Below are 15,093 nucleotides of genomic sequence, written 5' to 3'. Positions count from 1 at the left end.
TGGGAGAGATGAAACACTGGGCTCCTGGGCCTCGGTGAGCTCGGTCTTGGCTAGGGAGGCCTGGGCAGTGCTCGATCAGTCCCAAGGCCGGGCCAGATCCCCAGGGACCCTGCTGCTGACAGCAGGCCTCACCGCCAGCTCTTGTGGCAAGAAAGATCTCGGCAACACATCCCCAGGGCTGCCGCACACATGCGTCATCCTGGAAAAAAAGAAGTTAGAGGGGAATTGACTATGCTGGTAGTTTGGAACTTGTTCTGATCTTAACATTAATCATAGGTTGTTTTTGTTGGTTAATTACCAGTGTCTGGCAGGGAACATTCAATCCCTAGCATTTGTGACTGACCTGGGTTGAGGGTAAAGCTTTGGTCCTGGAGTACGTTCTTAGCTCCCTAGGAACCACATTCTTCACTTGAGCAAGCCACTCAGCTGTCTGATCACTAAATGGAAGGAAGGGCAAGGCAACGCTGTCAGCCAGAGAGAGGAAAAGAGGAATGAGCTACTAGACCTTAAGCACCAGGAGTACAGGATCCCATTAGTCTTTTCCCCCGTGATTGGCTCCTGCTGCTGGTATCTGGCACAGGGATGTCCTTACTCAATATGGGATGAAGGAATGAATGACCGGTGAATGTCACCCACCACTTCCAGATAAGACAGTTCTCTCTCGCATTTATCCTTCCCTGTGTTGAGCTTCTCAGACATACTCATTTTGTTTTCTGTTTTTTTTTTTTTACCTACCGCACTACATCCATTGGGGTTAAGCAGTAGAGGACAGAATCCTTTCTAACTCATTTAGGCAGGAAGTGCTTTACTCCAGGTATTAAGCGGCTCATAGACTTGTTGGTCGGGCGGAAGAAACAGACCGTAGGTCGAGCTGTGAGGACGCACTCCTGAGGCACACTACAGACCCGACCCAGCCCAGCCTGGGCACTGCTTCTCTCTTCTACAACTGGGAAGCTACCTCTGCCAGCACTACACTTAGGCTGCAACAATAAGGAAGCTGCCGGATTCTGGAATCTTCCAGGGCCACCAGCTCTGGATCATGCCACACCTGCCGGGATACCGGCGAACGTCCCACACTGCCTCTCACCACCCATGAAAGTAACAAAAGGTGCTGGAAAGCACATGCCTCCATGTGCTTGTTGGTCCTCAGAAGCAGCAAAGGGCACGTGAGCGCCACTGGTGGGTCAAACTTGAATCACCTCAGGAAGCCAGGCTTCCAGGGACTTGAGAGAATGTCATGGTTTTGTTTGTTTAGTTCCAGCCTCTGCGGGAGAAAGGCAAACACTCTCTAAGTGGAGCCGAATGAATGGATGGGCCATTCCACCATAGCCCCCCATGAGGAAACCCCAAAGAAGGGCTCATTCTCTACCTTCTATCAGTTACATCCTGGGCGCCGGGGGCCAATCCGAAGGTAGGGTTGCATCCTCACTTGTGGAAAGATGGAAAACAACTCGCCTCATTTTGTAAGGAGACAGAAGAGCAGGAATCATTGATTGTTAGCTGTTGTCCACAAAGGGACATCATCTATGGGCTTTGGCTCCCTGGACCCTCTACCCCATTCAGAATGTCATGTGGACCCTGATGTCACCCTGTAATGGTAACTTTTGTGAGGCCAAATAGTTAACAATCTTAAATACCTCATAGCAACCCCAAACCACAACTTCTAGGTTTGACTTTGGGTGCTCGTATAACTTCTGTATCTCCACATGGGGAGTTCTGGTATCATCGCCATAACCTTATTGTCATTACTCGGTAAGAACACCTGCTGCATGTCAAGTGCTGTTTATATGTGTAATAGGCGTGTTGAATAAGTATGACTCATGATGTACTCAGAACTGTTTTTGTCTCCCAATGTCCCATACTGGTTTTTTTCAGTGGGTTAACCTCTTGGGTAAAAACCCTGGTAGGTGTTTGGGCTTTTTGGCTCACTTCTAGGTAATAGCATAGTACTGGAGTCACTTTAAGTCACAAAGACATTCCCATTTTGGTCCCAGTGATGTCTAGCCCCGTGTAACGATCAAGAGGCTGAACTCAACTCAGTATTGAATCCTCTTTCCAATTTCCTCAGTAGTGAATCCTGAGGGCTGGACACCTACAGTGAGGAATGAGGCTTGACACTTCCGCTCTCCTCTTCCTACCACAATCTTGTCCACTCCCTCACTGTCAGACCTAAAGGAGGAAGGGAGAGGGGAGAGGGGAGGGGATAGGACTGTACTTACTTGACGATGGCTCTGTGCTCCCTGAGCCCGGCACATGGCTCAGGCTGGTGTCCCTGGGTAGGAGAACTCTTTCTCTTATGAAGTGCTTTTCTAGTTCTTCTTGGGTCTCATATGTCCTGCAGGCCCTTTTGACCTGGGCAATGCAATTCCACTCTTGGTGGCCTCTTCCAACTTCCTCATCCCCTGAGCATTGTGCAGTGTGCCTCTGGCTCTTTGCTGTAGGGTTTTTCCTGTGTCTTGAGATAGGACAGCAGTTCTTGCTAGATGCAACCCAAGCTGGCTCCACCTCATGTCTTTCCCAGGTAGCTTTTGTCTAGTCCGCAGGAAATGCCTCCCTGCGCTGCACTGGTCTTGATCTGACCAAGGGGCTGACAGACAGGAAGCATGTCCTCAGAGTTACTTCTGCAGAGGGTATGGAGGTGGTGGGCTTTGTTTTACACGGTCGTTGGCAAGTAATAACTCTTGTGTTGGTGCCTCAGTCAAAACAGAGGCAGGAGTGGTCCCACTGTAACATTCTATAATGCCTGCTCGCCAAACCCCTTCACAGAGGGTCCCTGACCCTCCCTTTAGACAGCGAGTTCCTCAGCAATAGGAATTGTGCTTGTGTCATTCTCCCCCATTACTATCCATCCCCTTCACATCCTTCAAGATCCAGCTCATTCTTTACTCCTTTGGTGAAGCATGAATTCTTTTTATATCTTTCTAACTGGCCAGTGTTTCTCAGTCTTTCACATTTCTCAAGCTTTCACATGTCTCCTCTGTGTTTGCCTCCTCCGTGAAGTCCTGACCCACAGCATGCCCCCCAACACAATTAACTCCCTCCTTAGAGCTCCCTTAGGACCCTTACATCAACCAATTATCATATTTTGTGTTGCTTTCTCCCCCAACTCTTTGCCTTACATAATAGCCTAAGAACTCTGAAGGACAGTACCCATGTCTTAGCCAATTCATACCTCTAAGTCAACTCATACCATACCCTACTTAGCTCATACCTCTAGCACCATACTCCATCCATTGAAAGCAATCAGTTTATGCATCCAACATGGGCTTATTGAGCCAACACTGAGGACACCATGGTGAACAAGACAGGTGAATCTTTGCCTTCATGGCACTTGAAGGAAACCAGGAACAATGGCGGCACCCCATAGACTCTCCCTCACTGAGGTCCTGGTCTGTGCTGGGCACGGTGAGATTCTCAACTACTGAACATGGAAGCCCAGCACACTTCTAAACAGCAGCCACAAATACTGCTGGAGAGGCCTGACCTATTTCCCTGATGTGGATTCAACCCATTCGATGACACAATTTATTCAAAACAAGGCCTGTGAGTGACCTGAAAGTCTAATATTGGGGACTTTTTTTACACTTCATGAGAGAGCTTATGCTCCCCAGAGGGGTGTGGCCCTCCCCATGAGTCACCTGAGCACCCACCCCACCCAGGCTTCCCCAGCAAATGACACCAGTCTGTGCATGCAGAAAGGGAGGAAAAAATATGCTCCCATAGCAAATGTCCTTGCCCTCACTTCTCATAAGAACGTATGGCTTATTGAGGTCCTAGGTTATGGGACTACTATTTTGTTGTATTTCTTTATGTGAGGTGGGGGAAGAACAATAACAATATGGCAGATCACGGGAGTAAAGAATATCTGAGTCTGAATCTATAGAGCTAGGAAATTCTGTGCAGCAAACTCATTGACAGCAACAGTCTTCTCCTAGAGGGTGCCCTAAGGACAATAGCGCCTGGAAAGGACCTTCCATTCAAAACATATTCTTACCCTCACTCTTTACCACAAAGCAAGAAATTCCCACCATGGAACTCTGCCTGAGGTAAGATGTTCCTAGAAGCTCCATGTTTAGATAGCCATGAAGGGGAGTGGACATCAGAAACTCCAATGAGAGTGATTGACAATAGTTTCCCTGAGCCCTAAATATTTTGATTCACGGAGCTGTCAGAGCCCAAAACACTATAGGATCTTCTGTCACTTTTTCTATATTTGTTATAGAATTTACTCTGCATAGGTTCCATTTGTCAAATGCCTGTGTTTTATCTCAAAGGATACAGGACTGGGGAGACCTACCAAGGGAAAAGTTGACAGACTATGTCCAGAGGTGGGGTAGACACAGAGAAGAGCAGTCCCAGGGAGGCAATGCTGTTGGAGACCAGGCTGTGGAAGAAGGGAATCCCTCAGAAAGACAAATTCCACATCAGATCCATGCCCAGGCTGTTTGTTCATGGAAGGAAGGGAGGTGTAGTCCTGGGTTCAACACAGAGTTACGTATAGCAAAGGCACATGGCAACTTTTTCTTTTAAAATCTTTCTAGTTTCTTAGAAGTCTTCCTGGCTAGTACTCCTCTGTCCTGTATAAATCTTTCTTGTAAAAGACAGTGTCGGTACCACAAAACCAAGTTGTGAATCAGCTGAGCTGCCAACTTCCTGGAGGCCATCACAGAGCATGAGGCTGGCTCAGATTGGACAGAACTGGCTTTTCCAGGCGTCTCAACTCAACCAACAGATCCAGAACTTCCTTGCAAAGATGAGGTGTCTCTTCAGCAACAACCATTGGTCTTCTCCTTGCATTTGGAGCTGGGTTTTGCATTTGGAGCAGTGACAGTGGAGTCCAAGAATAGAAATGAGACATCTTCAGAGCTAACTAGAGGTTACCTAGCTTTGCTACCAGGAGCGGCAGGAGCACTGTTCCACCTACTTTAGAAGAGACTGCTTAAAAAAAAAAAAATTAAAAAATAGGCCAAGATGATGCTGAATCTGCAAATGTCCATGCAAATTTTTAGCCTAACACTCTGCCCTTGTGGCTCTCCCTTTTGGACATGCTACTCCTGTTTCATAGGTCTCCCTATTTCATCCTCCATCCTCTACCCCCCCGCACAGGTCACAGAGAGCCCAAATTCCCTGCATCTGCTCCTCCTGTCCCCCTAGTCTGGAATGTTTCCCCCTTTTGTCTCTCTCTCTCTCACAGCCTCTGTAATCCAGTCTAATTTTCAACATTCTATCCAAGTATTGTTGAGAACCCCAGACTCCAGAAATTCTAACTATACTTGTGACCTCTAGGGGCAATTCCAAAGGGACAAGACAAAGGGACAAAACAAAAACAAAAAACAAAAACAAAAACAAAAAGTTTCTAAGGAGATTTTTAAATATTTACTATTGCCCTCCTCGGGCTGTCTGAATTTGAAATTTGGGAAGCTAGGCTAGAAAAATCTGTCTTCTGGTTTTGGTTTTGGTTATGTTTGTTGTTTTTTTTCTAATGTTCCTATAGGCCCTCATTTAAGAACCATTGGTCTGTAACGAAACATGTCATACTTGACACATACTATCATATAATCTTTCAACTGTTTTGAGTTTGCTATTTTGTTTTTTCTACCAACCCATCAGCTCTTCTGGCCAGAGACAGGGCTACACACACACACACACACACACACACACACACACACATGATTCAGCACACACACACACCCCAGTGTGGTATTAAGTACATGGTGAAAAGAAAATAAATCATTCTTGCCAAACTGCCACCCTTGATGAGGAAAGAAGGAAATGGAATGGTGGGAGAGTAAATTATTTATATTGTCTTCCTTTTGCTGTGATTCTATGAAGAAGAAATCCTGCATGTGCCCTAGACCATTCTCTCAAGAACTAATCTTAAAAGGGGTGGGTTTTGGCCAAAATCCAGGGCAGTGACACCACTGAATGCTGGTGAGGATGGAAATTAGCAGGAATTTTCATTCATTGCTGGTGGGAATACAAAATGGTGCAGCCACTTTGGAAGACACTTCAGCAGTTTCTTACAAAACCAAACATGCTCTTACCATACAATGCAATAATGACATGTCTTGGTATTTACTCGAGTGAGTTGAAAATTTAAGTCCATACAAAAATCTGAGCATGGATTTTTGTATCAGCTTTATTCATAATCACCCAAACTTAAAGACAACCAAAATATCTTTCAGTAGGTGAATGGATAAATCAACTGTGGTACATCCAGACAATGGAGTATTATGTCAGGGTAAAAAATGAGCTATGAAGCCATGAAAAGACAGAGGACACTTAAATGCATATTACTAAGTGAAAGAAGCCAATCCAAAAAGGCTACCTACCATATGAGTATAACTTATGACATTCTGGAAAAGGCAAAACCACGGAGACCATAAAAAGATCAGTGGTTGCCAGGGCTGGTGGAGAGGGAGGGATGAATGTATGGAGCAGAGGATATTTAGGGCAGTGAAATCACTCTATATGATATGATAATGGTGGATAAATGTCACTATTAATTTGTCCAAACTGACAGAATATACATCACAAAGATGGAACCCTAATGTAAACTATGGACTTTGGGTGGTAGGTCGATATATGTTCGTCAAGCTTTAACAAATGTGGTAACAAATGTACCATTTTGGGGGGATGTTGATAATAGAGAAGGCTCTGCATGTGTGCGGGGAGGGAATACATGAGAAATCCTTGTGCCTTCTGCTCAATTTTGCTGTGAACCTAAAACTGCTCTAAAAAATAAAGTCTATTTTTAAAAAGCGGGGGAGAGGGTAAGTTATCTCTGTACCATATGACAGCCCATGCATTCCCATCAAGTCTCACTCTAGTAAAAGGAGGGTTATGATAAGGATACAATGCTGGAATCTTATAGGAATAGAAATTAAGGAAAGTCAGACATCAGGAAAACAGAAAAGCCACCAGAAATATTAATAATAATGATAATAGCTACCATGTAGTTAGTGCTTATCCTGTGCCAGGCATTGTGCTAAGCAATTCACCTGATAGCAATATTCCTACTTTACAGATAGGGAAACTGAGTCCTAGACAAGTTAGGTAATTGGCCCACTTTCATAATTAACAGAGTCTAGATTCAAACCCCCGTCCATTGGACCCCGGAGTTGAAGTGTTTGTTTTTGTTTTTTTTCTCCATTTCTTAGTATCCTATGGCTCTTTCTTTTCTCTGCCTTTCTCAGTTCAAGAGTTCCCTCTACTTCCTCATCTACTTACATATGATCCAAAATGGCTGCTGCCTCTTCTCTAAAGCTTTTAAAGAGACTCTTATCTCTAGGACTCCTCATTCATTTGAAAAAATATGACTGGCCAATGAATTGGTGGGCTTTGAGACAGGTATCCTTCAAGGATCCAAGCAGCTATGGCTAGTCCAATCAGCTAAGGCTGATTGGCTCTTGGATGGATATCTGTTGGCTCATACCAGAGCTTCAGGTTGTCCAGGCAATTTGCCTGATATGTCTACCATATTAGGACATCCCTTACTATCCTTGAAACCAGAACCCTGGAGTGTACATTGTAAACCTGGTCCTTTCCTCACATGTAGAATCAAGTTAACAATGGTACACCCCCATGGTGTTATGAGATTTAAAGGAAACAATCTATGCCAGCTGCAGAGAACACTGCATAACACACAGTAGATGCTATGAATGGCATTATTATTCAAGCCCTACTACAGGTACTTCTGTGCTGGTCTTCCAGCATGCTACGCCCTTGACTTGCAAAGTAGTTTGTTTGCCAGACCCACCCCTTTCAAGAACATTTGTGTCAACAGTTGCCAAACTTAAATGTCCCCGGAAACAAATCCTTTTCTAGTGTGGGTTTGATAACACCCTTAAACAATGGTTAAAAAAAAAAAAAAAAAAGAAACCAAAAATTCAACTGAGTACATTTGAAGATCTATGCTTTATTAAATGGTTGACTCCAGCAGCATGCATACCTTCTAGGGGTTAGAAAGGCCCTCTGAGGAGTTGTACAAAGTGAAAGGTTTATATAAGCAGAAGAAGATGGGGCAAGGAAGTTATTAGCAAAAGAAAAAGAAAGATTGCTTCAGGCCAGTTCATCTTGTGGGGGAAGGGAATGGCAGGGGTCTTCTTATACAGATTACCAAACTAGCACAGATCAGGAAATTTCAAATTGACGGTTTAAAGATCACATTGCTGGGAGAAGTCTTGGTTTGTTGTAGTGGGGCAAATAACTCCATTCTGGACCCATTGTTTCTTCTTCCACACAACAAAGTTAGGTGATTCGCAGTCTGAAGATGTCCAGGGCTATTACTCTAAAATGATCTAAGTCAACGCTAGCCTTTTTTCTTTGGAAAGGTAGTTAAAAAAACAGTTCCGTTTTGTTTTGTTTTGTTTTGTTTTGTTTTGTTTTGTTTTGTTTTAAAGTAGGCTCCATGCCCAGCATGGAGCCCAAAACAGGGCCCAAACTCATGACGTTGAGATCGAGATGAGAGCTGGTATCAGGAGTGCATGCTTGACCAACTGAGCTACGCAGGCGCCCCACAAAATGAGGTCTTATAGGAAGAAAACTCAGCTCACAGAAGTGATAGGCAGAAACGCCCTACAGCAAAATCTGCCCCCGAAAGTCACGTTTCCCTCCACTGGTCCATTTAACAAGGAAACGATTCATTAATGACTGTGAGTAACAGGGGAAGAGGGCGATCAGACTGAGCTTGTCCGGACAACCAAAGTGATGTATGCATTTGCACAACATCCCTAACAATGCCACCCCAGCAATCTTGGGATTTTAAGTATTTCCCGATGATTGCTATGAATCTTAGCAGAGTTCTTCTAGAATCAACTCAAGCAGTGCTTTACACAAAATAGGCATTCAGACTCTTGTTCACTTGGTAAAGAGTAAATAAGGAACAAAGAGAAGCGGAGCTGCCATGAAGTCTCATCCAAATAAAGAAGATAAGGGATTTCCCAGCCCAGATAGCAGAACAATTACCAAGTTACACTGGTGCTATTGCAGATTCCTCCTTTGATATTCCCAACTATTGCTTTGCAAGCAAAGGCCACTATTACTCCGTTTTACAGATGATAGAATTGAGGCCCAGCAACTCACTACTACTTGCCACTGCTAGTAAGAAAAAATAAGACAGAACCCCAATCCCTGACTTGTGTTGATTCTCTGCCCCATGGTGGCTCTATGGTGTGCCCTGGTGAAAACGATGGAAGGAAACTTCCAGATGGTGAAGTCAACTAACTGATTGAAAAATAGTCAGTGTCTCTTAAAGTGTGAAATAGTGTCTCTTAAAGTGTGCTCCTTAAATCACTAACGTGCCATGACACTTCAAGATGAAGCTTTGGGAATTGGGAATTACTGCTCACCAGATAATCTCCCTTGATGTATATACCACCTCTGAGACCCCAAGGAAGCATCCTACCCCAAGGAAACATGTACGACATATTAACCCTGTATTCCTCAAACTCCTTTGACCATAAAATTCTGTGTGTTTGTGTTAATATCTCACGGAAGAATATTCTTTGAAGATATTTTAGGTTATGTTAAAAACAATTATCTGGGGGGTCGCCTGGGTGGCTCAGTGGGTTAAAGCCTCTGCCTTTGGCTCAGGTCATGATCTCAGGGTCCTGGGATCGAGCCCCGCATCAGACTCTTTGCTCAGCAGGGAGCCTGTTTCCTTCTCTCTCTCTCTCTCTGCCTGTCTCTCTGCCTACTCGTGATCTCTGTCTCTGTCAAATAAATAAGTAAAATCTTTAAAAAAAATTATTCGGGGATATAAGTAAATTAACTAAAAATTATGCCTCATTCCATTTCACCTAATCCCTAGTTTCTTAGGCCCTAACTAATTTCTAGAAGTAATACTAATTGCAAGGAACATTTCTGGACATGTTAGGAAGTATATAAGGAGAATGAAACTTTCAAAAATTGAAGTAAGCTTTAGGAGGGAAATTAATATAAAAATAGAGTTTCCATCTCCAACCTCCTGGTGGTCTACAGAAAGTCCAGGAGTTTCTTCATTTTTTTCTTCTCTACCTGCATAGTTTTTCATGTATCTACAGCTATGTCAGTGGTGTGGGGAATAAGATATTTCCCCTTCTCTTTCTCATCTTGTGGCTTTCTCCACAAAGAGAACTTTCTCTAAATTGGAGGGAGAAAACTTTGGCTTCTCAGAGACTAGCCTCCTATATGTAAAGTAGAAAGGTCACCCTGTGGTTGACGCAATGACTGGCAGCCTTAAGGAAAGGGGGACTGAAACTTCCTTGCCTTTCAAAAACCTTTCTCGAGAGTCAATTAACCAACCAACTGAAATCCACTGCACAAACAGAGCGAGCCCTTTCATTATCAAACTACTTTCCATGACCTTCTCATCAGTGCCTGCATGTTTTCTTCTTCATAATTAATGCTCCGAGACCCGATTTGTTTTTTTCCAGCCATTGATTTAAGACAGTTTCACTGTGGACACTTTGTAAGCTAACCATGTGCAGGATGTCTTTTAATAAGCCAAGAAAGAAAGAACCCCTCCAAACCAATGATAGATTAATCACACTATTGTTCCAGGCAAGGGCCGATGAACGGAATAAAGTCCAAATTTAGCTGACCCAAGACTTTCTCATGTCTAAGGTTTCTTCTTCATCATCAGGACAGTTCTCTCAGGAGACAGTCTTGAGGCTTAGGACCACATGCCTCAGAGGTCAGGCCCTCCTCCAGCCCGCAGGCTATAGGCATCACTTCCTTAGTGGCCTCAGGCCTCTCTCCACAAACAGTGGGTTTCTCAAGAGTGGTGATGGGTTAGCACCTTCCCGAGTGCTCTCTGGAGACAGGTGGGGGCCCACAGCTACTACCTCCATCTGCCCCACCTCCACTATCTCCCAACACCCCGAAGGAGAGCTTTCCCAGTGAGACTGTGTGCTTCCTCATAGCTCCCCTCTGGGAGCTTGGGCCCTGGAGCAGAGACCATCCTGCTCCATCATTTGGGATGGCCAACGCTGAGCACTTCGGAGTCCCGCACCTGGGAAGGCCAGTGTGCTACTCTCTCTTTGCTTTCCCTTTTGCTCCGAGCAAGAGCAAGTTAACTCTCTAGGCGTTACAGAGAGAAGCATTCTTCCTGGAGGATTTTAACCACGCAGGGCAGAAGAAAGCACGCCTACTCACGATTCCCCTTCTTAGCAGCTTGTGAGGTCTTTTGTGCTATTTATATCACTCTACCTAGGTGAGAAGTGGTGCTTTTCTTAAAGGTGAGGAACAACACCTTTAAATAATAAAATCAAACACGTGTGAAATGCACATAAGTACTCGATAAATGTTCCTGTTTACAGTGTATAAATAAAATCCGTATTATAAACTCACAGAACAATGCTATGAGATAGTTACTGTTATATCCATTTTACAGATTGGAAAACCGAGGAAGGGAAAGTTAAATCCTCTGTCCAGCCAGTACAGTGAGTGGGAGAGCTGGTGTTTACTTTTTCCCTCCCAGACTCTCTGTCCTGGAGTTCTCACTGCAAGGTGTTAGTCCCTCTAGAAAAGGTTCTCTCTCCCTCTTCTTCTTTCTCTCTCTTTCTCTCTCTCTCTCTCTCTCTCTCTCTCTCTCACACACACACACACACACACACACTCTTAAAGAAACAGCAATTCTGGCTTATTCAAGACTATTGCAATAAGAGTATTGCCATGGGACAGGATCCTCAACTCCAGATACAATAAGGACATGTGGAAATTGAAAGCCAAAGAGCAGAGTGAGGGGTCAGTAGATGAAACGTTACTAAGAGGAGACATCAAGGCTAGGGGGATTCTTGCTAAACTGGCTCACAGGCCCAAGACAGGACAAGGACTGACTGGGAGGCCTAGTTGAGAGGAACCTGACTAAAGTTTGGTTAAGGAGACAATCTTTATCAACACACACACACACACACACACACACACACACACACACACAAATACTAGGTTTGCCCTCTGGCAGTTCCACTAGTGTTCTTCCTCTTCTAAAACTTGGGGTCACATTAGTAATCAGAAAACTTGAGTTCTAAACATTGCCTCCCCTTGCTTTCCATCTTTACCCATGAACCCTCAGGATAAGTAAGGATACACGGAGCAAGCATTCCCCTCTTCACAGGACTCCCAGAGAACGTACTTCCTGGGTGGTGGAGAAAGGCAAGAGAGAAGTCATCTGGGGTCCCCGCCATCAGCACGAGGTCTGACCAGGCCCAGTCAGGCAGAGTTCTCGGGGAGCGGCAGGAAGCAAGAAGGTAAAGCAAGTCTGTTGCCCTGCACAGGTTTTCAGGAGAACCTAATGTTCATTTGAGCTGATTTTCAGCTGCATAACAATGTTGCCAGAGGGGATAGTAGTGCTGTGAAGTATTTCCTGTCATGATCTCAGACAAAGGCCATCTAGCCCCCTACAGATTGAAGCATACAGTCTGGTCAAGGGAAAAAAAAATGAGAAAAAAACTTGGAAATGGCCCAGATAATTGTATCTACTTTCAATGGAATGCTACATGTTGTCTGGAGGACCCTTCCAGGATGGTCAGGTTCATTGGAGGTCTCTGCCTTTCTTGGTCTTCAATGATTGCACAACTCTACCTTTTTAACTTGTGGAGAACTGAGATTTGATGAAAATGATTTCTGTCCATGAAAAAGCAAACGAATTTGGCCCATGAAATTACGATTGATTTCCACCCTGTGGTGCAGGCTGTTTTTGCATCTATGAGCAAGTGAAAATCAACATTTCTGGTTGCCCATGTAAATGACCATCTTGAGCTTCGCCTTTGACGTAATTGTAACATCTTCTTAGTTTCTCAATATCCGTGAGTTAAATAAAACCTTTGAAATGTTTTCATTCTATATTTGTGTGGGAGTGTCATGCTTGTACTTTTAAAACAATTTCCCCCTGGGGCACCTGGATGGCTCAGTCAAATAAGCAACTGACTTCGGCTCAGGTCATGATCCCAGAGCCTGGGATGGAGCCCCGCATGGGCCTCCCTGCTCAGAGGAGAGCCTGCTTCTCCTTCCCCTTCTGCCTGCCGCTCTGCCTATTTGTGCTCTCTATCTCTCTGTCAAATAAATAAATAAAATCTTTAAAAAAAAAATTACTCTCTAACAGGAGAGAGTCCACGATGTGATAGCCAACCATAAAATCCTTTCTCACTCCTCTGTTCTCAACCGTGACCCTAAAATTAGACTAGATGCCAGATCACGTTGCTTCTCCAGAGGACTCAGCTTTAAAAGTAAGTAAATGAAGATTTCAAAGGTTCCTTGCAAGGGGAGTAGGACCTCAGCAGCCATGTTTAATTCGTGGTTGAAGATGGCCTGGCCCCCAGGCTGGCAGGAAAGTACCAATGAGAAGCATCTGGCCAAAGAAAGGATGGGAGGGGTGTGTCTGCAAGAACGCCTCACGTACACTAGCCCTACACCAGAGGAGCTTGGACAAAATTATCTTAAAGAGGGGGGTGGCCAAAGCAGGGGTTCAGAGAGCGGGAAAGAGTTCTAACTCACATCACTGAAGTGATTTGAGAATTGGCGATTCATTAGCTGATCGAGTCTCACTTGTCTGTTTTTGCTTTTGTGGCTTGTTCTTTTGGTCTCACATCCACGGAATCAGTGCCAAGAGCAGCGGGATATTATTCAGCCTCAGGAGGAAATCCAGCCATATGCAAAAACTATGATGAGCCTGGAAGACTCTGGGCAAAGCAGAGGAAGCCAGTGTTTAGAAGGACAAACGCTGCATGACTCCACTTAAATGAGGTATTTAAAATAGTCAGACTCACAGAAACTGAGAGTAAAACGCTGGTTGCCAGGGGTGGGGGGAGGGGAGGGGAAATTGGGTTGCCGTTCAATGGCTATAAAGTTTCAGTGACACAAGATGAAGAAGTTCCAGAGATGGTTTTTGTACAACATTGTCTATAAATAACAATATCATATGGTAGATTTTAAAAATTTTGTTTTGTTGAGAGGGTAGATCTTGTAGGGGAGCAAGAATGTCCTGTCCCCTTCAAGGTTCTTCTAGCTGGACTAAGACTCAAATTAACATGAGATAGATTCATAGGAGAAAATCAAATTTAATACCGTGTGTATACGGAATCCACAGGGACATGGAAATTCCAAAGACAGGTAAAATAAGATATACATGTCATCCTGAACCAAGGAGAGGTGGGGAGGGGTCCGCAGTTCACAAGGCAATGAGAAAAGCAGATGTTGGGTAATTAGGTGTCATCCGACCATACAGATGGGTCACTCAAATAAAATTTATCTGTGGTAACAATCATGATTCTGGAAAAGACCTCCAATTTATATGTTTCCATATTGTTAAGGAAGGGCCAAAATTTCTCTGGAGCTGCAGGGTCTTGATTGCCTTCAACCCAGAATAATCTACATGCCACAGCGGCCATTCTGGGGGTAGCCTGCCCTCAGCCCTTACAATGTCATGTTACCACAACAAAGAAAGGAGGAAGGAAGGAAGGAAAGAAGGAATGCAGAAAGAAAGGAGAGAAGGAGGGAGAGAGGAAGGAAGGAAAAAACAGATAAGAAACTTAAAAAAGAAAAGAATTGGAGGGTCTTTAAAATTTCAACTTTTCTCTGCAATGGTTATAATGATAGAATAATCAGGGTACGCACCAACATCCATTCTATGCCCCCAGGTTTTGAGCTCCTTTAATTCTACTTTTACCTGAGGAAAAAGGGTCAGAGGTAGTGAAGTGAACTGTGAGTAATCCACCACCATTGCCCAATTCCCACGACAAAAGCAGACCAGAACCACCACCACCACCACCACCACCACCACCACAAGGAGCCTGGTGTCATTAAACAATAAACAGAAAGAAGGCCAAAGTATCAGCTGTTTCCAATCATGGTCCAAAGACTGACTTGCATCAGAATGATTTGGAAAGCGCATTAGAAATGCAGAATCCCATTCTCTATTCCTAAATGTGCTGAACCCATTGATGATTTGTATGTACTTGAAAGTTTATTTTTTAAAAATTTTTAAAAGATTTTATTTATTTATTTGACAGAGAGAGAAAAAGCACAAGAAGGGGGAGCAGCAGGCAGAGGGAGAGGGAGAAGCAGGCTCTCTGCAAAGCAGGGAGCCAGATGCAGGACTCAATCCCAGGGCCC

Source organism: Enhydra lutris, unplaced genomic scaffold, assembly GCF_002288905.1.
Source record: "Enhydra lutris kenyoni isolate GAN:26980312 unplaced genomic scaffold, ASM228890v2 scaffoldscaffold4, whole genome shotgun sequence".
In the NCBI taxonomy this organism is placed as follows: domain Eukaryota; kingdom Metazoa; phylum Chordata; class Mammalia; order Carnivora; family Mustelidae; genus Enhydra; species Enhydra lutris.
This window is presented reverse-complemented; position numbering follows the sequence as displayed.